We start from the raw sequence: 25,564 nt of genomic DNA, 5'->3' as shown, positions 1-25,564 counted from the left end.
CACGAAAAGCGTTATTCAACATGGTGTCGTTGCTGTCAGGTTTCCTCCGAGCCATAATCCGTAGGTAGCGGTTATCCACTGCAGTAGGAGCCCTTGGGCGGCCTGAGCGAGGCATGTCATCGACAGTTCCTGTCTCTCTGTATCTCCTCCATGTCCCAACAACATCGCTTTGGTTCACTCCCAGACGCCTGGACACTTCCCTTGTTGAGAGCCCTTCCTGGTACAAAATAACAGACAACACGAGGCGTATACCTCCTTCCTGGTGGAATGATTGGAACTGATCGGCTGTCGGACCCCCTCCGTCTAATAGGCGCTGCTCATGCATGGTTGTTTACATCTTTGGCCGTGTTTAGTTCAAATAGCTCTGAGCACAATGGTCATGAGTGCCCTAGACTTCGTAGCAGCAGCGCGGTTCCGGACTGAAGCGCCTAGATCCGCTCGACCACAGCGGCCGGCTGCGTGTTTAGTAACACCTCTGAACAGGCAAAGGAACTGTGTCTGTGATACAATATCCACAGCCAACGTCTGTCTTCCAGAGTTCTGGGAACTGGGGTGACGCAAAACTATTTTTTTCATGTGTGTACTGTACAACTATTTTTCGAGTTGCCCTGCTAGAAGATAGGCTTTGCGTTGCTCTTACGTTTCTCTTGTATATCTTTGCTTTTTGAACCTTGTTTCCCTTATAAACTTTTCTGTAGTTTGAACTGCTGCTGTTTTGGCATCCTCTAAAGTTATTATGCCTGCTCTTTGTTTTAATGTGGGACAGTTAGTAGGCGTGAAGTCCTACAGCTGCTAAGCATATATTTTGGGCTTGACAATCACTGTTGGTAATTTGTTCCATGAGAGAGGTCGAAGCCGAAAAGTGGGCCCTTGAGGCAACTAAAGATGCCAGAATGAAAAAAAGAGGTGGAAGAATCAAAATGTGGAACATATAAAACAAGAAGGGTTGTTACTGGAATGTACTAGGAACAACAGAGATGAACCATACATAAAATATAACTCTGAATTGACTTTATCGAGAATTACATTTTCTGACATGTTTATTTTATGCACTAAAGATCTATTTGAGCTAGAGATCTGGAATTTTTTGGGATCTTTGTGGGTACTCTATGGAGGAAAATAGACTACAGACGCCAATTTACTATCATTAGGAAGGATAATGCATCCTGATTAATTATAAAAAGTAACCTTTATGTTGGTTATCATAAATAAACATTTCTAGAATAATAACATGTAGCTGAAATGACATGAATGCAGTCAACTTTTTAGATATACACGTTGTTCATGTGTATTGAGGTTCCAAGCATCTAAGTAAGTTAATCACTTACTGCATAGATTCCAGCTATGGATTGGTATATAAAATTTAACTTACTGATCTCCAAAAAAAGTAATAAAAGCAATGCGAGAATTAATGTGATTAATTGTATATCAAAATGTTCAGTAAGAAATTCTCCTACTGTCCTACAATTTTCATAGTACTAAGAGTTCACGTTTTTTAGTTAGAGCCGTGTAAACTTTATGAAGATTGTTAGTATTTTTCCAGGTCTTCACAGGCGAGTTGCCTCAACGGCCCGTCGACAGCCGTGTCATTAGAGACGGAGCAAGCACTCGGACGGGGCAAGAATGGGAAAGTAATTCCGCAGCGTCTTTGCCAAAGGAACCACCCTGGAATTTACTTGAGGGACTTAGGGAGTTCACGGATAATCTAAATCTGGATAGCCAGACGGGGATTTGAACCGGTATCCTCCTGAATGGGAGTGCACTTTCTTACCACTGCGCCATCTTGCTTGGTGCAGACGTCAAAAATAGCACAGGTCTCTTCCTGCTCTGGTTGTACATTATGGTTCTATCGCTACCAAAATCTTTCTCAGTTGCTTCTGATTGCCTGCTGAGGCTATCGACGCATGGAAGGAACCTTGGCTCTCAAGTGACTCGTTGCAGAGCGTTCGTTCCATTTTTTACGGTCATCTTTATGCGTGAATGACTACGTGTCGGACTGCAAATCCGAAGAGGTTCTTCTTTTTTTATCTTTTTCTTCTTTTTCTTATTCGTGTCACTCAAGCATCAGACCAGTTGGTACATTGTGACTTTTTGGTCCATCCACCTACCATTATGTCTTCAAATGTCTCTTCTTTCTTTAGGATGTAATATAGCAGTTTGTTTGTAATTCTTTCATCGCCTAGTCTTTCTATATGTCCATTGCGTTCTTTCCTATATTCCTTAATTTTTTCATTTAAGCTGTAAATTCCTGTGTTCTTTAGATTGTCACATTTTTTAATGAGTCTCTTCTTTGTATTCCCTGCAATGTCGTATCAAATCACGTATCAGCTGCTTGTAGTTTATTGTGTGATTCAGATTTCATAGTCCAATTTTCTCTTTCATATAGTATACTGGAACTACCAAAACTGTGTAACATTTTGACGTTCTATCCTTCAATACGTTCCCCTGAGCGTTCTTTTTAGGGTGTCACACGTCATATTGAATCTCTAAATCTTTTCTCAAGATCAACCACACCGAGATACATCACACACCAAGAATGTGAAGGCATTAGTTTCTTCAGTAGCTTTCTTTTCTAATACGAATTTACAGCTCAAAGGTAGTGAACCTTGAAAACTAAAGTTCCAAGATAAAATACGAAGGTTTTCTCCTCAGCCGGCTCAAGGATTATTTCGAGTCACTTATTGCTTCTTTCATTTCTTCTACATACGAGTACACTGTGGGCCAGACATTGCTGGATATATTACAATCTCTGTCTTGCTCTACGGTTTTGTGATCTTACGGTACAGTAAACAGTTGTGCTCGAGTGTTTCATCCAAGAACTGTTCAAAATGTTTACTGTCACGATGATAACAGATTGTACAGCGTCATACACCATAATAGGGAGTGAGATACAACGGCCGGCAGGTACGACATAATATCGACTGGATCTTTTAAAACAGGTTCTTTATTTATGTACATAGTTTACGCCTATATTGGAGAACTAAAATCCAATAATACACAACAGAGTCTGCAGAGAATAAGTTTAGATCTTAGCTGTCAACAGTTTCTGCCGTATCAAAAACTTCTTCATTCGCAGCGATCTGGCTGCTCGTTCGTCTGCAGATATGACATACTTCTTCTGTTGTGATGTTCTGAATGTCAATCCTATGAATTTGTTCTGCTCCATTTGTACATCTTTAAACATTGTTTCTTGTCTTACTGTTCCAAAGTAGTCAAAAAGTTGTTTCAGAAGTGTGGTTTTCGGTAAGCGAGGAATGTCGTCAAAAAAAGCAACCCTTCTTTCTATGTAAACCACCGAGTTGGGCAAGAGTCTCTACTGACCATTAACTTAGTGTTTGTTATTGATAATCGTTCAACGTATTCTTCTATCAACTTTCTGCAACTTATCAGTTGTTACTTCAGTGTTTAGTTTCAGTAGGGTTTCACTTGCGGATATTGCCTCCGGTTTAACGACGGACGAATAATGCCGAAGTTAAGCATTTATTGAAAGAGTATTTTTTTAAGGCTGGCCATGTAGTTCTTTGTGCTTGTTGTAATTTGAATGTTCTACTATCTCTTTATGCTCTTTCTTTGGAAATCCAAGTAATAATCTCACCAAGATATTAAAACATTTTTACCATCTTAATTTTTTGAGCGTTGTGGGATATAATATGGGCATTGTCAACTGGGAAGGTGGGCATTACTTCTTTTTCCTCAAAGGAGATTTGCAACTCAACCTTTGCCACTAAGTTCTAGTTCCTCTATCTGAAACCTTGCTCCATCGACAGTTTGCTGACAATGTCAAATCATCTACAAATTCAGGACAGGTACGTCGAATCCTTCTCCCAGTCCAAGTGATGGCCATATCTTGTTCTGTTCGACATGATTTCTCCAGCATACGATTAAACAGTGATTGAGACAATCCGTCACCCTTTCGAAGGTCAGTTCAAATATCAAAAGGTTCAGAGATTTAATTTCTGTACGCCTACTCCAGATTTAGTGTTTCGAAGGGTGACCGCAATGAGGTGTACCAATTTCTGATGTAAACCAAATTCTGTAATGTTAGACTGTGGATATTCACGGTGGGTACTATGATAGGTAGGTTCTTTAAGTGAGCTGTGAAAGAAAATATATGACACAGGACGACTATACCCAATCCTTCGTTTTCAAAACGTAAATCGGTATCTTCTCTTTACACAGCCAGTTCTCTTGCTTTGTACTGGTGTTAAGCTATTCTCAGAACTCAATCACTAAACTTGTTATTCCAGTGAAAGTTACAACTTTATTTTTCATATTGTTGTGTTGTGTGGTCTTCAGTCCTGAGACTGGTTTGATGCAGCTCTCCATGCTACTCTATCCTGTGCAAGCTTCTTCATCTCCCAGTACCTACTGCAACCTACATCCTTCTGAATCTGCTTAGTGTATTGATCTCTTGGTCTCCCTCTACGATTTTTACCCTCCACGCTGCCCTCCAATGCTAAATTTGTGATCCCTTGATGCCTCAAAACATGTCCTACCAACCGATCCCTTCTTCTAGTCAAGTTGTTCCACAAACTTCTCTTCTCCCCAATCCTATTCAATACCTCCTCATTAGTTACGTGATCTACCCACCCTATCTTCAGCATTCTTCTGTAGCACCAAATTTCGAAAGCTTCTATTCTGTTCTTGTCCAAACTGGTTATCTTCCATGTTTCACTTCCATACATGGCTACACTCCATACAAATACTTTCAGAAACGACTTCCTGACACTTAAATCTATACTCGATGTTAACAAATTTCTCTTCTTCAGAAACGATTTCCTTGCCATTGCCAGTCTACATTTTATATCCTCTCTACTTCGAGCATCATCAGTTATTTTACTCCCTAAATAGCAAAACTCCTTTACTACTTTAAGTGTCTCATTTCCTAATCTAATCCCCTCAGCATCACCCGATTTAATTTGACTACATTCCATTATCCTCGTTTTGCTTTTGTTGATGTTCATCTTATATCCTCCTTTCAAGACACTGTCCATTCCGTTCAACTGCTCTTCCAAGTCCTTTGCTGTCTCTGACAGAATTACAATGTCATCGGCGAACCTCAAAGTTTTTACTTCTTCTCCATGAATTTTAATACCTACTCCGAATTTTTCTTTTGTTTCCTTTACTGCTTGCTCAATATACAGATTGAATAACATCGGAGAGAGGCTACAACCCTGTCTCACTCCTTTCCCAACCACTGCTTCCCTTTCATGCCCCTCGACTCTTATAACTGCCATCTGGTTTCTGTACAAATTGTAAATAGCCTTCCGCTCCCTGTATTTTACCCCTTCCACCTTCAGAATTTGAAAGAGAGTATTCCAGTTAACGTTGTCAAAAGCTTTCTCTAAGTCTACAAATGCTAGAAACGTAGGTTTGCCTTTCCTTAATCTTTCTTCTAAGATAAGTCGTAAGGTTAGTATTTCCTCACGTGTTCCAACATTTCTACGGAATCCAAACTGAATTTTTCATATTATATTTTGATATTTATCTCATATTCTGTCAGCCCAGTCTTCCTCAAGAGACGAAAACTGAGAAGGTTGTGATTATGACGTCTGGTGCGAAATCAACGTTGTAAATCACCCCACTCTGCAGCGGAGTGTGCGCTGATATGAAACTTCCTAACAGATTAAAACTGTGTCTCGGAACGAGACTAGAACTCGCGACTTTTGCCTTTCGCGGGCAAGTCCTCTACCATCTGAGCTACCCAAGCACGACCCACACCCCGTCCTCGCAGCTTTACTTCTGTCAGTACCCCGTCTCCTACCTTCCAAACTTTGCAGAGCTCCTGCGAACCTTGCAGAACTAGCACTCCTGAAAGAAAGGATATTGCGGAGACATGGCTTAGCCACAGCCTGGTGGATGTTTACAGAATGACATTTTCACTCTGCAGTGAAGTGTGTGCTGATATGAAACTTCCTGGCAGATTAATACTGTGTGTCGGACCGAGACTCGAACTCGGGACCTTGGCCTTTTGTGGGCAAGTGCTCTACCATCTGAGCTACCCAAGCAGGAGTTTGGAAGGTAGGAGACGAGGTACTGGCAGAAGTAAGGCTGTGAGGACGAGGCGTGAGTCGTGCTTGGGTAGCTCAGATGGTAGAGGACTTGCCCGCGAAAGGCAAAGGTCCCGGGTTCGAGTCTAAGTCCGGCACACAGTTTTAATCTGCCAGGAAGTTTGACCCTAAAGATGTTCCGTTGGATTCGGATCGGGTCTCTGGGCGGCCAGTCCATTTCAGTAATGTTTTGGCCACGAGTCATTGCCTCACAGATGCTTTTTTACGCAGGATGCTTTGCGATGCTGAAACAAACAGTCATCGACTCCGAACTGTTTCTCTACTGTACGCAGCACACAATGCTGTAAAATGTGTTGGTATCCTTCAGTATTTAGCGTTCTCCTAAGAAAAATAAGGGAACCACAGCCTAACCACGAAAACACCCCCATATCGTCCACCCCTCGCTGCTGAGTGGTCAGCGCGACAGAATGTCAATCCTAAGGGCTGGGTCGGAGATTTTCTCCGCTCAGGGACTGGGTGTTGTGTTGTCCTACTCATCATCATTTCATTGCCAACAACGCGCAAGTCGCCAAAGTGGCGTCAAATCTAAAGGCTAGCACTTGGCGAACGGTCTACCCGACGGGAGGCCCTAGTCACACGACCCCCATATCGTAAAACCACCTCCTCCACATTACATTGCTGCCACTACATATGATGGCACATAACGTTCTCTGGCCATTCACCAAACGAAACACTTCCATCAGATTGACGTAGGGTATAGCGTGATTCCTCAGTTCAAATCACGCCTTCCCTGTCATCCACTGTCTAGTAGCGTGGCTCTGTACACGACCTGAATCGTCGTTTCGCATTTATCACAGAAACGTGTGGCTTGTGAATAGCAATTTGACCATTGTAGTCCATTCTTTGTATCCCCCTTCGCAAAGCCATTGTGCTAGTTGCACTGTTGGTAGCACTGTTGGTCTCCACGAGTGATTTATTCAGCTACGATGTTTTACAACCACCCTCTGCAATGCTCGATGGTCCCTGTCCGTCAGTACATAGAGTCTGCCTGTGGCTGTTCCATTGCGTTTCCACTTCACCAGTCCAACTGTGCAGCCTTAGAAGATTTGAAACGTCCCTGTTGGATTTTTTACTCATATGACAACCAGTGACCACATTTGAAGTCACTAAGCCCTCATGACGTTTTTCTCTGCTGACATCACAACGCTCCCACCTTTTATACTGGCGTGTTCGCCTCTCCTGCCATATAGTGGTCGATCACGCTTACATTGGGGTGTCAGTATACTTTTGATCAAACAGTGTATATTTACACAGACGGAAAAATAGTCGTAACACCAAGAAGGGGTTGTGCGAAATAAAATAAAGTTGGCAGGCGTGTTTCTACATCTGAAAGATGATACCTATTCAGATTTCGAGCCAGTCGCTAGTAGCGCCACTATGAGGATGCAAATAACGTTTGCTTTAAATACATGATCGGCCTCACCTTAATGCGGCTGTTAGGCGCGTTAACGTGGGGCTGGGGAGGGCTCTGATGGCAGAGGGCATGGATCACATCTCGGTGGTGCCAGTTGGGTCTATCGGTAGATCGGGTTTCACTAGGCATGGCCTTCACCTCAGTAGGTATGGGAAGGGGAGGCTGGCTAAGCTAATAGGTGACAGTGTAGTGGGTGGTGGTGGTGGTGATGTCACACATGGAAAAATTTCTGTGTTGGTGTTAGAGCTGCACCTTTTTTAGATTGAACTCAGCTGATAGGTATACCTGCTTAAAGGAAGTCCTTCTAACTAAGGGCTCACCTTCGGAGGATGTAATGTTTCCAGGTAGAGAAGGAATTAGCATATTTAATCAAAATATAAGAGGTATTAGAAATAAAGTTAGTGAACTACTAATAGATGTCAACTCTGAGATTATTGGTATATCAGAGCACCACATAAATAATTTGCTATTTCAGAGGCTTCCTTTACCAGGTTACAGATTAGCTGGCTGTTTCTCAAGGAGTTCCTTGCGGGGTGGGGAAGTGGCTCTGTACGTAAAAAACAGTATTCCATTTGAGTCCATTGACGTATCACGACACTGCACTGAACAGATATTTGAAAGTTGTGCAGCGTTAGTTGAACTTAGTGAAACTAAACTTATAATTGTTGTTGTTTATAGGTCCCCTAACTCTGACTTCAGGGCATTTTTGCTCAAGCTAAAGAGGGTTCTTGATTCACTTTGTAGGAAGTACCAGAAAGTAGTTATATACGGTGACTTCAGTATTAATTTTGTACATGATTGTGCAAGAAAAAGGGTGTTGGTAGATCTCCTAAATTCATATGATCTGATGCAAACTGTGTTTTTTCCAACTAGGGTGCAGGGGAACAGTAGCACGGTCATAGACAACATTTTTATTCATTCTTCATTACTATATGGGCATTCTGTTAGTAATAGCGTGAATGGCCTTTCAGACAATGATGCACAAATGTTAACACTAAAAGGCTTTTGTACTCAAACCAATGTCATATTTAATTACAAACTATGTAGGAAAGTTAATCCAACAGCAATAGAGGGTTTTTTGAAACTTGTTAAGGAACAAGAGTGGTTGGATGTTTATAGTACTGATAATATAGATGATAAATACAATGCTTTCCATAATACATTTCTCGTGCTCTTTGAGAGTTGCTTTCCATTAGAACATTCTAAATGGGGTGCTAGCAGTAATGGGCAGCCCGGGTGGCTGAGTAGTAGGATAAGGATATCATGTAGAACAAAGCGGGAATTGTATCAAAATTTCAGAAGTAGTCAGAGTCAAGCTACAGTAGCCCATTACAAACAGTATTGTAAGGTGCTTAGACATGTTATTAGGAAGGCAAAGAGTATGTGGTATGCAAATAGAGTAGCTAATTCACAGGATAGAATTAAAACCATATGGTCAGTTGTGAAGGAAGTGTCTGGTCAGCAGCACAAGGTCGACGATGTAAAAATATTTCTGTTACTGATAAATAAGATATATGTACAGTATTTAACAATCATTTTATGAGCATTTCTGGTGAATTAAATTAAAATTTAGTTTCTACAGGACATCATATAACTTTCTTGGCCTTTCCGAGATTGATGTCTGAAATACTCCTCTGTGATGCAGACAAGAGGGAGATTGAGTCAATAATTAAATCACTGAAGACTAAGGACTCTCATGGTTATGATGGAGTGTCTAGCAGAATATTAAAGTACAGTGCTGCACATGTTAGCCCTGTATTTTGCCATATTTGTAATTTTTCCTTTAGGAATGGTCAGTTTCCTGAGCAATTAAAGTACTCAGTAGTAAAGCCGCTTTATAAAAAGGGAGAAAGGGATAATGTAGATAATTTTAGACCTATTGCTGTGCCATCAGTGTGTGCAAAAGTTATTGAAAAGGCTGTGTATGTAAGGATAATTGATCATTTTATATCATACGATTTGCTATGCAAAAGTTATTGATAAGGCTGTGTATGTAAGGATAATTGATCATTTTATATCATACGATTTGCTATCAAATGTACAGTTCGGCTTTAGAAGTCGTTTAACAACTGAAAATGCTATATTCTCTTTTCTCTGTGAGGGACTGGATGGGCTAAACAAAAAGTTTCGAGCGCTTGGCGTATTATTTGATTGTGTTGATCACAAAATATTGCTCCAGAAGTTGGACCATAATGGGATACGGGGCAGTAGCTCGCAATTGGTTCACCTCTTACTTTAGCAACAGGCAGCGAAAGGTCATTATTCACAATGTTGATAACGGCTGTGTTGTGGGATCTGAGTGGGGTACTGTCAAGTGGGGGGTGCCCCAGGGATCAGTATTGGGGCCGCTGCTGTTCCTTATTTATATAAGTGATATGCCCTCTAGTATTACGGGTAACTCTAAAATATGTCTGTTTGCTGATGACACTAGCTTGGTAGTAAAGGATGTTGTGTGCAACATTGACTCGGTTTCAGTACATGACATCAGTTCATGGCTTGTAGAAAATGAACTAACGTTAAATCACAGTAAGACTCAGTTTTTACAGTTTCTAACACACAATACAACAAAACCTAACGTTTTAATTTCACAGAACGGGCATATGATTAATGAAACTGAACAGTTCAAATTTCTAGGTGTTCAGATAGATAGTAAGCTGTCATGGAAAGCCCACGTTCAGGATCTTGATCAAAGACTTAGTACTGTCAGTTTTACTATTCGAATGGTATCAAAAGTGAGTGATACTTCGACACGAAAATTAGTCTACTTTGCTTATTTTCATTCACTTAGGTCGTATGGTATTATATTTTGAGGTAACTCTTCCTATTCTACAAGTATATTTTTGGCTCAGAAACGAGCGGTTCGGGCAATAAGTGGTGTGAGTTCACGAACCTCTTGTCGACCTCTGTTCACGAGTCTGGGTATTTTGACGTTGGCCTCTCAATATGTATATTGCTTATTGACGTTTCTTGTCACCAATGTTAGTTTATTGGTTCAAATGGTTCAAATGGCTCTGAGCACTATGGGACTTAACTGCTGAGGTCATTAGTCCCCTAGAACTTAGAACTAGTTAAACCTAACTAACCTAAGGACATCACAAACATCCATGCCCGAGGCAGGATTCGAACCTGCGACCGTAGCGGTCTCGCGGTTCCAGACTGCAGCGCCTTTAACCGCACGGCCACTTCGGCCGGCTAATTAGCTTATTCTCAAGAATAAGCAGCTTTCTCTCGGTTAATACTCGGCAGAAATCAAACCTGCATTTGGATCGGACTTAACTCTTGTGCAAAAAGGTGTGCAGTATACTGCTGCATCCATTTTCAATAAGCTGTCACTCGAATTCAAAAATCTTAGCAGTAATCCACCTGCAGTAATCCACCCGCTTTCCACATGGGTCACTCCTTCTATTCTGTCGAGGAGTTCCTTGAAAAATTAAGCTGATTCTTACTGTATTGCTGATAGCGTTTACTTAAAACTTATGGACTGACTTTTTTGAGGTTCATGAACATTTATTTTTATCTGTTATCTTGTAATTTCATGTACTGACACGTTCCATGACCTTGGAAATTTGCTCCTCAATTTGGTCCTACGGAACTTGACGTGTAAATAAATAAAAATAAAAAAATAAACATGCTGCAACGGGCGTGAGCGTTAGTTAGAGATTGGACCTGATGAGTTGATGTTAATGAAGAATGCCTTAGGCGGCAAAGACGCCATTATCAACACCTCTCTGAGTTTGAATGACGTCGTGTAGTAGAGCTAGGAGAAGTTGGATGTTGTTTCTGCGATACTGTAGCAACGTAGTCACTGTACATGATTCTCGGCAGCGGTGGTCACAGGAATGACTGGTCGCAAGGAGACCAGGCTTTGGACGGCCACGTGGCACTACCGAGAGGGAATACCATTGTGTTCGGCGTGTGGTTCTGGTCCAAAGTACTGCATCTGCGGCACCAATTTAAGCAGCACTGGACACCACAGTATTACAAATCAGTTACGTCAAGGACATCTCCGAGCCAGACGCCCTATAGCACGCATTCCACTGACATCAAACTAGCGTCGTTTGCGACGTCATTGGTAAGCAGGATGGAAGTTTCTTGTGTTGTCAGACGAAAGCCTGGGTGACAGTGATGACCGTGTATTGGTTAGAAGGAGGCCAGTTGAGGGTTCAAAATGGTTCAAATGGCTCTGAGCACTATGGGACTTAACTTCTGAGGCCATCAGTCCCCTATAACTTAGAACTACTTAAACCTAACTAACCTAAGGACATCACACACATCCATGCCCGAGGCAGGATTCGAACCTGCGACCGTAGTGGTCCCGCGGTTCCAGACTGCAGCGCCTTTAACCGCACGGCCACTTCGGCACCTGGACTAGTGTTCGGCTACAGAGTGAAGGCGGTTTTTCTCCAGCCTGGATTCGATGGGCCACTCTTTCCTTAATCTTCCGAAATGGGTTGTGGTCGGGCCCATACTATGGGCTTACAGAGAAAGTAATGTCCGCAGCATCCACTGCAGGAAAGGTACATAGTGTCCAGCCACGAGACAGCGTCTTACAGAGGCGGTGTAAACAGAAGTCAGTTTTTGCACCTGTTCTGGGCTGAGTGGAAGGCCCGAACGTTAAATAATTTCGTGGGCGCCTCGGAGCTCGCGAAATCGATGAGCCGACCGCGAGTTCTCGCGGGATTGATGTGGCAACTCGCGAGCTTTCGGCGTGTGGAGTTTAATATTTTTATCATTTAGGAAGTATAGAGAAATCAGTGACGTTACTTTTTCGCCACGGAAAGCCTACAAAGCACCCGAAAATGCTTTCCGATGCACGGGTTTCGAATTCTGTTTCCATGGGGACCGTATGAACTCCCCCTCACCGATTTGATTCATATTGATAGGGTGTGCAGGACACGGGTAGGATCTCATCGTAGGTAAACAGGGAGATGAAACTGTCAAACCTTTTCGAGACAATCGAGTTTGAAAGTTTTAGGCATGCTTATAAAGGAAGATACAAAGGAACTGGTACACCTCCCCAATGTCGTCTACGACCCCTGCAAGCACGCAGAAATACCGCAACACGACGTAGCATGGACTCAACTAATGTCTGAAGCAGTGCTAGGGAGAACTGACACCATGAATCCTGCAGGGCTGTCCATAAATCTGTAGGAATATGAGGGGGTGAAGATCTCTTCCGAACAGCACTTTCCGAGACATCCCAGATACGCTCAATAATGTTCATGACTGGGGATTTTGGTATCCAGCGGAAGAGTTTAAGCTCAGAAGAGTCACTCTGTAGCAGTTCTGGGCGTGTGGGTGTCGCATTGTCCTGCTGGAATTGCCCTAGTCTGTCGGAAACTACAATGGACATGAATAGCTGCAGGTGATCAGACAGGATGCCTACATACGTGTATCCTATCATATCTCTGCAACTGCACACGCCCCACACCATTACAGAGCCTCCACCATCTTGAACAGTCCCCTGCTGACATGCAGGATCCATGGATTCATAAGGTTGTCTCCATACCCATACACGTCCAATCCGCTCGATACAATTTGACACGAGACTCGTCCGACCAGACAACATGTTCCCAGTCAACAACAGTCCATGGGCGGTGTTGACGTGCCCAGACTAGGCGTAAAGCTTTGTCTCGTGCAGTCATCAAGGGTACACGAGTGGGCCTTCGGCTCCGAAAGCCCATGTCGATTATGTTTCGTTGAAGGTCCGCACGCCGACACTTGTTGATGGCCCAACACTGATACGATCGTATCTGCAGCAATTCGCGAAAGAGCTGCACTTCCGTCATGTTGAACGATTCTCTTCAGTCGTCGTTGTTCCCGTTATTGCAGGACCCTTTTCCGGCCGCAGCGATGTCGGAGATTTGATGTTTTACCGGATTCCTAATATTCACGGTATACTCGTGAAATGGTCGTACGGGAAAATCTCCACTTCATCGCTACCTCGTAGATGATGTGTCCCATAGTTCGTGCGCCGACTATAACACTTCGTTCAAACTCATTTAAATCCTGGTAACCTGCTATTATAGCTGTAGTAACCGATCTAACAAGTACGCCAGACACTCGTTGACTTACATAGGCGTTGCCGACTGCAGCGCCGTATTCAGCATGTTTACATATCTCTGTCTTTGAATACGCATGCTTATACCAGTTTCTTTGGCGTTACAGTGTATATCCCGTATGCTGGCTAATATTCGACTCCGCATCCGAGGGAATGAGCGCTTATTTTTATAATCGCGTGGTTTGCGGACCGAATCTCGGTCTCGGTAATTTCTTTTTCATTCCAGTAATTCTAACAGTAGATGTATGTCTTTTGCAAACAGATTGAAAAAAGCATCCAATGCAAGAACTTAGCTTTCATCACACGTGCTCTATGTTTCAATGAGCATTATTTTCAATGTTACTATGATCAGTATCAGCCTGATTCGTGCAGTTCTTCATTGGTTACACATTATTCTTTTCACAAACGTAGATACAATAATATAAATAAAATGGATATACTGATTTGATTGAACGTTCTTGTACGTTGTGTTTTGTATTCAACGCCTTACGAGAAAATTTTTTGTCATTTTTAAAGACAAAGTTTGTGAAAAAGTAGTAAATCAAGCATTAAATATTGATGTGCACAGTCATATCTATTATTACGTGGGATGAAGAAAAAAGAGGAAGATGTACCGGCAGTGAGATTCGATCCACAGACCTCAAGCTAATGAAAATTAGGGCTTAATCGCTCGGTTTCAGACTCCTTCATTAGTAGCAATCATGTAAAGGTAAATAAGAACGCTTAAAATTTTCAGACACAATCTTCTCGAAAACAGTCAAGGACTGTATCTTTCTGATTACGTATGTTAAAGTCCTAGACGTGCCTTGCACACCTGACCAACATGTATCAGATCGGCGATGGGATGCTCATACCGTGCGCCTGTTAGGCAATTTGCCGCGCGGGATTAGCCGCTTCAGCCCTGGACTGTGCGGCTGGTCTCGGCGGAGGTTCGAGTCCTCCTTCGGGCATGTGTGTGTGTGTTTGTCCTTGGGATAATTTTGGTTAAGTACTGTGTAAGCTTAGGGACTGATGACCTTAGCAGTTAAGTCCCATAAGATGTCACACACACACACACACACACACACACACACACACACACACACACTGTTAGGCAATTTCCTGCTTTCTCGGCTAGTGTTGCAAATTAATGAGCTTGGACATGTTCGGCGAAAAGAGGCCTCAGAGCAGTGTCAAGAGTAGAATCAGTAAGGTTGTAGAAACACAACTGACAATTTATTAAGAAAACAAACGTTGTAAGCAGGTAGCTAAACCTTGTAGTAACACTGTACATGTAGCAAGTACATAAAACTAAAGATTACCTTAGGGCCTGATAACACAGACAAGGCATCGGGATACATATTGTACAATAAAGATGAAAATAGTACCATACACTATGTGGTGTTTAAGATACTTGATGTACGCAAATACCTGAAACGTTCCTTTCGTCCGTTAATCGGACTTCCCGTGACGTCACGCGAACACATTCTCGTAGCTGCGGCGTAAGCTACGTACGCATCGCATTGGGCGGAGACAAATTACGGAACGCCCTGCTCCACAGATTTAATCAGAAACGTTTATTGATGGGCCCAGACTAATTACCTGCTGTGCTACACTGTTAATCTCTCTAAATAGGCGTCGCCAGCCTGGCTTTTATCAATGAGAGGGGGATAAAATTGTCACAGTTCAGAAGTCAATTATTAAAATGCCCCGCCGCTGTCTACTTAGAGGAAATATTCCAAGATCTGAGCACTAAGGAAGGGAAAAACTGACCAGATGAAACTCATACCGGTATTTTACTTCCGAATCATCGATATTTCTGGATATTTCTTTCATGTTGGATACAACAGGTTTTTTTTTTTTTTTTTTTTTTTTTTTTTTTTTTTTTTTTTTTTTTTTTTTTTTTTTTTTTTTACTAGTAACCGACTGAAGAACCGAAATATCGATTAGTCATAGCAGCAGTCTTAAAGTTTTCGTTTTTAAATAAACCTTGGTTTGAAATATTGCGTTGTTATACAAAATGGGAAAAGCGGTCAGTGCTATTTTAATAACAATGTCGACAGAAACGAGCAACACACACATGGCAATTGGTACAGCATTGCTGAGTCGGTAACGTCTATTTTGCCGTGTATCATGGCTTAAGGTAGGTATGTACACGCAGTGTGCAAGATTTGCCCCCACCTAATATACACGGTAGTTTCTCGATGTCGTCGCCGGAAGTCCGCTATATTTCAGAACGGAACTAACCCTAGGATGGAGATATTTTCACGAAATGACGCAGCAATGAAATACAATGCTTCATTTGTTTCAAAAGATTAAAGATTTGACTGCCATTTCTATGAAATAATTGAGGAAAATATGGCAACAGTAATAAATTAAAAACCAAACAATTCATTCACAGCATACAATAAAAATAGAAAGTAGCTGATTTGCTGCTTGTGTCTACAGAGTATGCCGTTGCATTAACACGAAAAACAGAGTTCTTCAATCTTAGTTTTCGCCCTTCAGCACTATTAGTAATGCCCAAACAGTCGTACGATCCCCATTACAACATTTTGAGCAGAGTTTAAAAAAAAATTAGAATCAGTAGGAAAATTCTAATTGTGTACTTAGAGTCGCCGGTCAAATCCCGAGGAGTTTTCATTCCTGGCACCAGGAGCTGGGCCTTTATTACATGGAAAAACACTGCCTTTTAGTATTCTTTTCTTCCCAAACACTCCACCTATCTCCATATACACACACCAAAAATAGTTTCCCATCACCCAGGTTCCTAGAACTCCTGAAGATAGACGTCGACTGTTGATATTGTATCACAGACATTTAAGAGATGTCACTAAACCTGCCCAAAGATATAAACAACCATGCATGAGCAGCGCCTATTAGACGGAGGGGGTCCGACAGCCGATCAGTTCCAGTCATTCCACCAGGAAGGAGGTACACAGCTCGTGTTGTCTGTAGTTCAACCCTGCCTAGACCGTCAATACCGCCGTTCGATCGCGTCCGCATTGTTGCTTTGTGCCAGGAACGGCTCTCAACAAGGGAAGTGTCCAGGCGACTCGGAGTGAACCAAAGCGATGTTGTTCGGACATGGAGGAGATACAGAGAGACAGGAACTGTCGATGACATGCCTCGCTCAAGCCGTCCAAGGGCTACTACTGCGGTGGATGACCTCTACTTACGGATTCTGGCTCGTTCGAAGCCTGACAGCAACGCCACCGTGTTGAATAATGCTTTCCGTGCAGCCACAGGACGTCGTGTTACGACTCAAACTGTGCCCAATAGGCTGCATGATGCGCAACTTCACTCCCGACGTCCATCTTTGCAACCACGACAGCATGCAGAGCGGTACAGATGGGCCCAACAACATGCCGAATGGACCGCTCAAAATTAGCATCACGGTCTGTTCACCGATGAATGTCGCATATGCCTTCAACCAAACAATTGTCGGAGACGTATTTGGAGGCAACCTGGTCACGCTGAACGCCTTAGACACACTGTCTAGCGAGTGCAGCAAGGTGGAGGTTCCCTGATGTTTTGGGGTGGCATTATGTGGGGCCGACGTACGCCGCTGGTGGTCATGGAAGGCTGTACGATACTGAATGCCATCCTCCGACCGAAAGTGCAACCATATCGGCAGCATATTGGCGAGGCGTTTGTCTTCATGGATGACAATTCCCGCCCCAATCGTACACATCTTGTGAATGACATCATTCAGGATAACGACATCGCTCGAATAGAGTAGCCAGCACGTTATCCAGACATGAATCCTGTCGAACATGCCTGGGATAGAATGAAAAGGGCCGTTTATGGATGATGTGACCCACCAACTATTCTGGGGGATCTACGCTGAATCGTCGTTGAGGAGTGGGACAATCTGGACCAACAGTGCCTTGATGTACTTGTGGATAGTATGCCACTACGAATACAGTCATGCATCAATGCAAGAGGACGTGCTACTGGGTATTAGAGGTACCGGTGAGTACAGCAGTCTGGACCACCACCTCTGAAGATCTCGCTGTATGGTAGTACAACATGCAATGTGTGGTTTTCATGAGCAATAAAAAGGACGGAAATGATATTTATGTTGATCTGTATTCCAATTTTCTGTACAGGTTCCGGAACTCTCGGAACCGAGGTGATGCAAAACGTTTTTTGGTGTGTGTACATGGATACTCTGCTAATCACACTGAAGTGCCTGGCAGAGCATACAACCACCTTGATAATTCTCGAACAGCGAGCAGAAAAAACGAACACCTATATCTTTCCGTGCGAGTTCTGATTTCCTTTACTGTATTGTGATAATCGTTTCTCCCTGTGTAGGTCAGTGTCAACAAAACATTTTTATGAGAAGATTCCGCCGCTACGAAAAAAGCCTTTGTTTTAATGGTATCCATCCCAAATCCTGCATCATCTCAGTGAGAGACTCACCTCTATTTAGCGATTCTACAAAACGTGCTGTTCTTCGTTAAACTGTCCCTATGTACTCCGTTAATACTATCTGCTAAAGGATCCCAGACCGCGCAGCGGTACTCCAAATGAGGACGGACAAGCGTAGTGTGTGCAGTCTCTTTAGCAGATCTTTTACATTTTCTAAGTGTTCCCATAAAACGCAGTCTTAGGTTTGCCTTCCCCACAACATTTTCTGTGTGTTCTTTCCAATTTAAATTGTTCGTAATTGTAATTCCTAGGTACTTAGTTGAAATTATGGCCTTTAGATTAGTCTGATTTATCGTGTAACCGAAGTTTAACGGATTCCTTTTAGCTCTCATTTGGATGACCTCATTTTTATATGGATGACCTCATACTTCTCATTATTTAGGGTCAATTGCCAATTTTCGCACCATTAAGATATATTTTCTAGATCTTTTTCACCAAACTACATTTCTTATTACTTTGTTTACGGAATGCATGTTACGTTGTTGATGTGTCATTTCCAGATTTCTTTGGTTGGTTTACACACCTGCGCGCCATGTCCGTGGGGCGGTGGATTCAGCCCCTCAGCCCCTCGGTGGATCCCTAGCAGGTGCGTATGTCACTGCTTGGTTACGAAGTCTTCCCAAACGTTTCTAGAGATGACATTTGCTGGATTGTTTAAGACTTGAAACTGTGTGTCACCTTGCAATATTATGCTCAGACCTCCAGATGTAAACACCGTTCTTAATCCATGGGCTACTTCTTGATATGTGGGGCACTCGTGGACAATGTGGTTGGGAGTGCCCCACACAGCACCAGTCACACACCTGTGACTCCTTCTTCCCCAACCGACAGACATATCTCGGATATGAACAGTGACCTGTAAGGAAATACAGCAGTCCTCGTGTTGGTTGCAGATGTTTCATTTTTAGTCTTTCTCGGACGTCTGGAAGAAACCTATAAATTCTCCAATCTACTTCTTCTTCATCCCAGTATTGTTGCTGCAGTGTAAGCCTTCTGCCTCTGATCTCTTTGACGGTATAGGTATACAGGCCAATTATTTGTCTGATCTTTTCAAGATCTTGATTCCTGTGCCAGTGCTTGACAGCTTTTTCACTAATTGTGAAATCTACAGGGTTATTACAAATGATTGAAGCGATTTCACAGCTCTACAATAACTTTATTATTTGAGATATTTTCACAATGCTTTGCACAGACATACAAAAACTCAAAAAGTTTTTTTAGGCATTCACAAATGTTCGATATGTGCCCCTTTAGTGATTTGGCAGACATCAAGCCAATAATCAAGTTCCTCCCACACTCGGCGCAGTATGTCCCCATCAGTGAGTTCGAAAGCATTGTTGATGCGAGCTCGCAGTTCTGGCACGTTTCTTGGTAGAGGAGGTTTAAACACTGAATCTTTCACATCACTATGCGTGAAACTTGCCCGCATGCGTTCAACCGTTTCTTCGCTCACTGCAGGCCGACCCGTTGATTTCTCCTTACAGAGGCATCCAGAAGCTTTAAACTGCGCATGCCATCGCCGAATGGAGTTAGCAGTTGGTGGATCTTTGTTGAACTTCGCCCTGAAGTGTCGTTGCACTGTTATGACTGACTGATGTGAGTGCATTTCAAGCACGACATACGCTTTCTCGGCTCCTGTCGCCATTTTGTCTCACTGCGCTCTCGAGCGCTCTGGCGGCAGAAACCTGAAGTGCGGCTTCAGCCGAACAAAACTTTATGAGTTTTTCTACGTATCTGTAGTGTGTCGTGACCATATGTCAATGAATGGAGCTACAGTGAATTTATGAAATCGCATCAATCATTTGTAATAGCCCTGTATTGGGCATAAGGCTTGCATAATCAGTAATTCCCAGTTAGGGGATGTTCAGTAGGCTCCCGCAGAACGTAAGAGTATATTTCGTTGTACCCATCATACATACGGCGTGTTTCATCCTCGTGAGCCTGTAGGCCTAGACAATGGAACTATAACCCACTACTGATGCTAGGATTTTATTACGATAAAGTTTAGTTATTCCGGAGGGTAGATGGGACATTCGATAACCGATTGTTATGAGGTTATTTAGAAATTTCACTGCTTGTGTGGCTACTGCATCAACGCTGGCCGCGAAGTTCGAGAACTCCTCTATTAGGACGCCAAGGTATCGGGCACTCCTTTGCTCAGGTCTGTTGCTTGGTCTACCCTTATTCTGGGGTCCCTGGCTAGTTTTCCACCGAGCGATATACAGTATGACTTACTGTTTGCTTTTGTAAACTTGGTTTTTTCACACCATTCGGCAGCTTCTAGCTTTTCCTAGCTAGCCTATTGTTTTGTTTGCTTGTAGCTGTTGCCACTGACTAGCAGGAGGAGATCATCCGCGCAGGCTATAACCTGTAGCACATTTCTGTCTTCATGAAGCTATTGCATTATAGGCTCCGTGTTTATGTCTCAAAAGACATGGCCCAGAAATGAGCGCTGGGGACATCCATTTGTGACACCATTTTTTATTTTTGGGCAAGGGGATGATAGCCAGATCTCCCGAATTTCACAATAGCTCCTCAGATAAGCACTTAGCAGCCCTGGACACGCCATCTTTCGCAAGCGAGACAACAGCGAGTGCCATCACATGTTGTCAAAGGCGCCACTGATGTTCACCATGATACCAGCCTGTGTCGTCGAACACACTGCCGGAAACCAATTGCCTGTCGTTTGTACCTCACGACACTCTATGAGAGGCCAATCTGTCCACAAGTAGCTTTTCCAACAATTTCCCCATTTAATACAGCAGTCAAGCTGGCCGTAAGATTTGACCGCAGTTGGGTCTTTTCCGTTTCTTTTCTTTAATACTACTACTTCAGCTTTTTTTCCATACGCAGGGAAACTTTCTTCGTTTCAAGCATTCATTATACAGTTTTGTTAAGTCCGACATCAGCTTGGGGCCCAGGTGTTGTAAAATTTTTGCTGTAAGGCACCCTGGCCCAAGGTCTCTACCACTTCTCAGCGTTTTTGTCTTATCGGAAACCACCTCCTCAGAGAAGGAGTAGATCAGCGTCTCGTTATTATAGGCCTAGACTTCATTTTCTCTCATCCTGACCTGCCTTTTTTCCTCTGTGTCCTCCATCTCACTATCATCAGGGAGCAAAGATCGGAGCAGGAGCTCCGCAGTTTCCTGACACGTCTCCGTCATCCGATCACTGTCCCTGACTGCAGATGCCACCATGGGTAATCTTATCTTTTTGCGGACCAGTGTGTAAGGCTTGCTCCATGGTCCCTAAGCAAGTGGCTCTGGGCCATGGAGCCAGAAATGTTTGTCTTGCCAGATTTTACTACACTGGTCAAATTTTGGCGCCCTCCGGAAAGACAGATAGAGCTATTCGGGTACAGCAGACCAAGGCCGCAGTGTCCCTCCTCTTGGTTAGTACGGCCGCTTTGACAACCCTAGCAACTATTCTCAAGAGTTCTTCGTCAGATTCGTCAACATCCAGATCACAATCCGGCTATATCTGCCGCTCCCACTACTGGGCCAGGCGAGCACAGTCTGTCCCACCCTAGGTCCGAGTGATTCATGTATCCGAAATTCTACAGGGTGTTCAACAATGTTGTGACGATTTCAGATATGAATAACGCGTTCTAAAAAGAAAACATAGCGACGATGGTACCAACTCTTAGTAGTGCGGTGCCTGAAGTTTCATCTCACATGCAGGTTAATAATCACGTCGTCTTGGTCGAAGCAAAATTGTGCGTTCGCCGCGCAGTGCTGTTTTCGCTACGAAGAATCTATAGTGCGCGTGCAACGTGCCTTTAGCATGCGTGTCAAGATTCAGCAGCGATGTCGAATTTATTGTTAGTGGAGAAACAATGAATTAGGTAATAAAGTTGCGTTCAACTGCCAGTGCATCGAATCGAAAGTGAACCGGCCGTCGGAAAACTGTCCTAACTCCCGAGAACATTGAACGTTTAGCAGTGTACAGGCAAGTCCTTACGAATACTTGGTTTCGACAATACGGCGCGCGCCATGCCACACATCCAGGAAGTCCCTCCAAGCTCTCCGTGAAGTGTTTGGTAATCGCATAATTACCAAACATGCTTGTGTCAAATGGCCGCCTCGCTGACCTGATTTAACTGCTCCAGGCTCTTTTCCATGGGATGTTTGAAAGCGAGAACGTAGTCCGACCGGACGAGAAACCTGAAACTGTTAAAAGATCGAATTCACGATGAAATTTCCAGGATTCCTCTAGCAGTTACGAAATACGTGTTCAAAAACTGGGTGAAACGCTTCGAGTATTGTGTAGCCGCGAATGATCATCATTTGTCCGGTGTAGTATTTCATAAGGAAAACTGAATAAATGTTGTAACGTGTGTAATTAGTTTGTGTGTTATTCAAATCTGAAATCGTCAAAACAGTGTGAAGTACCTTGTATTATGTTATGGTCATTTGTTATATTCTCTAACACTTTGATTTTGCTACTGATGCAAAAGTGACATCAGTGTTTGTCATAACGCCTTCCCTCCCACAGAAAGTAGGAGGAAATCCTGGTCTGTTTACACCTTCCAGTAGAAGGGCTATAACGGCCTCTTTAGTCTCGTCTCCATCTGTGTCTCGTTTTGTCACTGTGCCAGAGGTGGAAGTTGGAATTCACATCTGCAGTTATTATTATTTTGCAGGCGCGCAGTGCATTTACAATAATTGAAAAATGCTCAAAGTATGAATCAAAGTGATCACAGTACTGGAAATACATGTTTCTGATCATTACAATACCCCCGGCGGTTTCAGCTCTGCAACAACGCAGTGCTCAGTACGGAACCGTATAGAGTAGTTGCATTTGATGATTTATTCAAACGTTCAAATGTGTGTGAAATCTTATGGGACTTAACTGCTAAGGTCATCAGTCCGTAGGCTTACACACTACTTAACCTAAATTAAGGACATACACACACAACCATGCCCGAGGGAGGACTCGAACCTCCGCCGGGACCAGCCGCACAGTGCATGACTGCAGCGCCTTTGCCGCTCGGATAATCCCGCGCGGCGATGATTTGTTAGGTATTAGGATGGCAGCTATTGGTTTTTCTCCGTGCGTTATCCACTGCCACGTAAGAACGCTGACTGTGATGCGTCCAGTACAGGAGTGCGACTTTTGCAAGCAAGAGGCCTCATGTCTTCTCTCCTCCACCACCCGCCAGAATTCCTGCAACATCATTTTGTTAACATGGCATTCATTCGGGCATTATTTAACTACTCCGTATCCAAACAATGGCGTCCTCACGATAGTTTGTAGGGCGGGGGGGGGGGGAGGGGGGACTGTGAGGTAAGGAGTATTTTTAATGTTTTGGAAGACGATTGACGACTTGTAATTAACAAAAAAAAAAAAAGTTCCATCTCCGAGCCTTGAGAGAAAAACGCTTGACTACATTCCATTTTTTTCTTCCCCTAATAGGTAGCGGGAGGGGTGGGCGGCCCCGCCCCCACCCCCTTGTCCTTGGTGAAGGGCGTCCTTGGGAAAGTGTGTATGCACGTACCACTCTCGGAAACTTCTGTTGTAATCGAAAGATATTATATCATACGATATTCCAGCTTGACTGTGTACTTCATCCATATTAACTATATCTCACCTAGCTGAAGTAAACTTTCGCCAACAAGACCATGCACTTATCTGGCGTCAGTGGAAGATTTATAGATTTAAGATGAATTCTGTCCACCGCCTCCATCACCGGGAAGGTAATCTTTCTGCCAAACTTATGCCTCAGCGACAAGTACGTCAGTGCAGTAGTCAGGACAGTTGGGTCCTCAAATCTCTCCAGCTGCATCTGGTGTTCGTCATTTTCATACACGCATTGCGTACACAAGGCCCTCATAAGAGGTGGCATGTCTTCCGCAGGAGGATCTGTTTGTATGACAACGTCAATACTTGCTGTAGAGGACTGTCTCAGCCTCTCGCCTGCTCATGCAAAGAGACTTGTGTCATGTTCAGGTGTTACGTTGTTAAACAACACGAGTGATAAGTTTGTTCTACGTTCTATATGTTACGCCGCAAGACTGCGGGTGCAAACATACAGGCAGCAGGCGTGCTGCTGTCTTTCCAGGGTACTATTACGTGGTCCGGCTCACCTGCGAATATGGCATTTAGGCACCACAAAATAATTTGTGTTTATTTAATTGAAACCGAGGAAAGCTCGACCTTGAGTTGTCACTGTTTTCCACAATCTCGCTGACACCTGCGCAACGTGGTGAAACACTTTACGGTCCCAAGGTCCCGTTTTGAGACGTAATTTAGACTCATTTTAAATATAAATGAAGATAGTAACTGTTCTCGAAAGAACAGATACCATTGATGACCGTGCAGCTTCTCTAGAATAAAAGATAATTAATTGAACCCTCAGCTGCCAACAGGTGTTGTTGATATACCTCGATAGGGATAGCTGAAAAACTGTGCCCCGACGGGGACTCTATCCATCCTTTTTTTTCATTTTGTTCGTTGTTGATTGTTGTGTTCGGTCGTTACGGACGTCAGATAACATTCGTTCAAGTTCGTTTGTAGATCCTTCCACTCAGGTGGTTTTTTTTTTTTTTTTTTTTTTTTTCCACAGAGGCCAACCAGCTCTCTGACCGAATACGCTGAGCTACCGTGCCGGCAACCATCTGAGCCATGGAGGACACAGATGAATAGCGCGACAGCAGGGACTTATCACTTGCACGCTTCCCGTGAGACCCACATTCCCGACTGCCCACAATCTACATACGTAATGTACCTAATAGATATTTGCCCATCCACTCATTACTCGGGATCTCCTATTTACATGAGAGACGCTCTATCCATCTGAGCAACCGAGGTCACTAAGGTGACGATTCTCGTTTTGATAACAGTTACTATCTTCATATATGTAGTTAGAGGCTACCCAGCCACTGACCTTCGTCTGGGCGAATGCGCACAGGTTGCCCGAACTCTTACGGGAAACGTCACCTTATTGTGCTCGAGTAATGAGTGGATGGGCAAATACCTATTAGGTACATTACGTATGTAGATAGTGGGCAGTTGTGAATGTGGGTCTCACGGAATGCGCGCAAGTGATAAATCCCTGCAGACGCGCTATTCATCTGTACGGAGGTGCCGGCACGGTGACACAGCGTGTACGGACAGAGGGTTAGCTGCCCTCTGTAATAAAAAAAACTGAGTGAATGAGTCAACGAGGAACCTCAGCGGGTGTCGTTGGGCATCCGCCCCGAACAGATACAACGAACCATAACGAACATTACGAGATCAATAATAAAAAAGAAAAAATGGTTAGAGCGTCTGCCATGTAAGCAGGAGATCCCGGGTTCAATTCCCGATCGGGGCACACATTTTCAGCTGCCTTTATCGAGGTATATCAACAACACGTTCGGCAGCTGACGGTTTTAATTAATTATAATTAATTTTAAATTTGCTAAGTTTCGTTCTTTCATATACATAACTGGCCATTAAAATTGCTACACCACGAAGATGACCAGCTACAGACGCGAAATTTAACCGACAGGAAGAAGCTGCTGTGAAATGCAAATGATTAGCTTTTCAGAGCATTCACACAAGGTTGGCGCCGGTAGCGACACTTGAACGTGCTGACATGAGGAAAGTTTCCAGCCGATT

The sequence above is a fragment of the Schistocerca piceifrons genome, chromosome 2, assembly GCF_021461385.2.
Source record: "Schistocerca piceifrons isolate TAMUIC-IGC-003096 chromosome 2, iqSchPice1.1, whole genome shotgun sequence".
NCBI lineage: Eukaryota > Metazoa > Arthropoda > Insecta > Orthoptera > Acrididae > Schistocerca > Schistocerca piceifrons.
Note: the sequence above shows the minus strand (reverse complement) of the source record.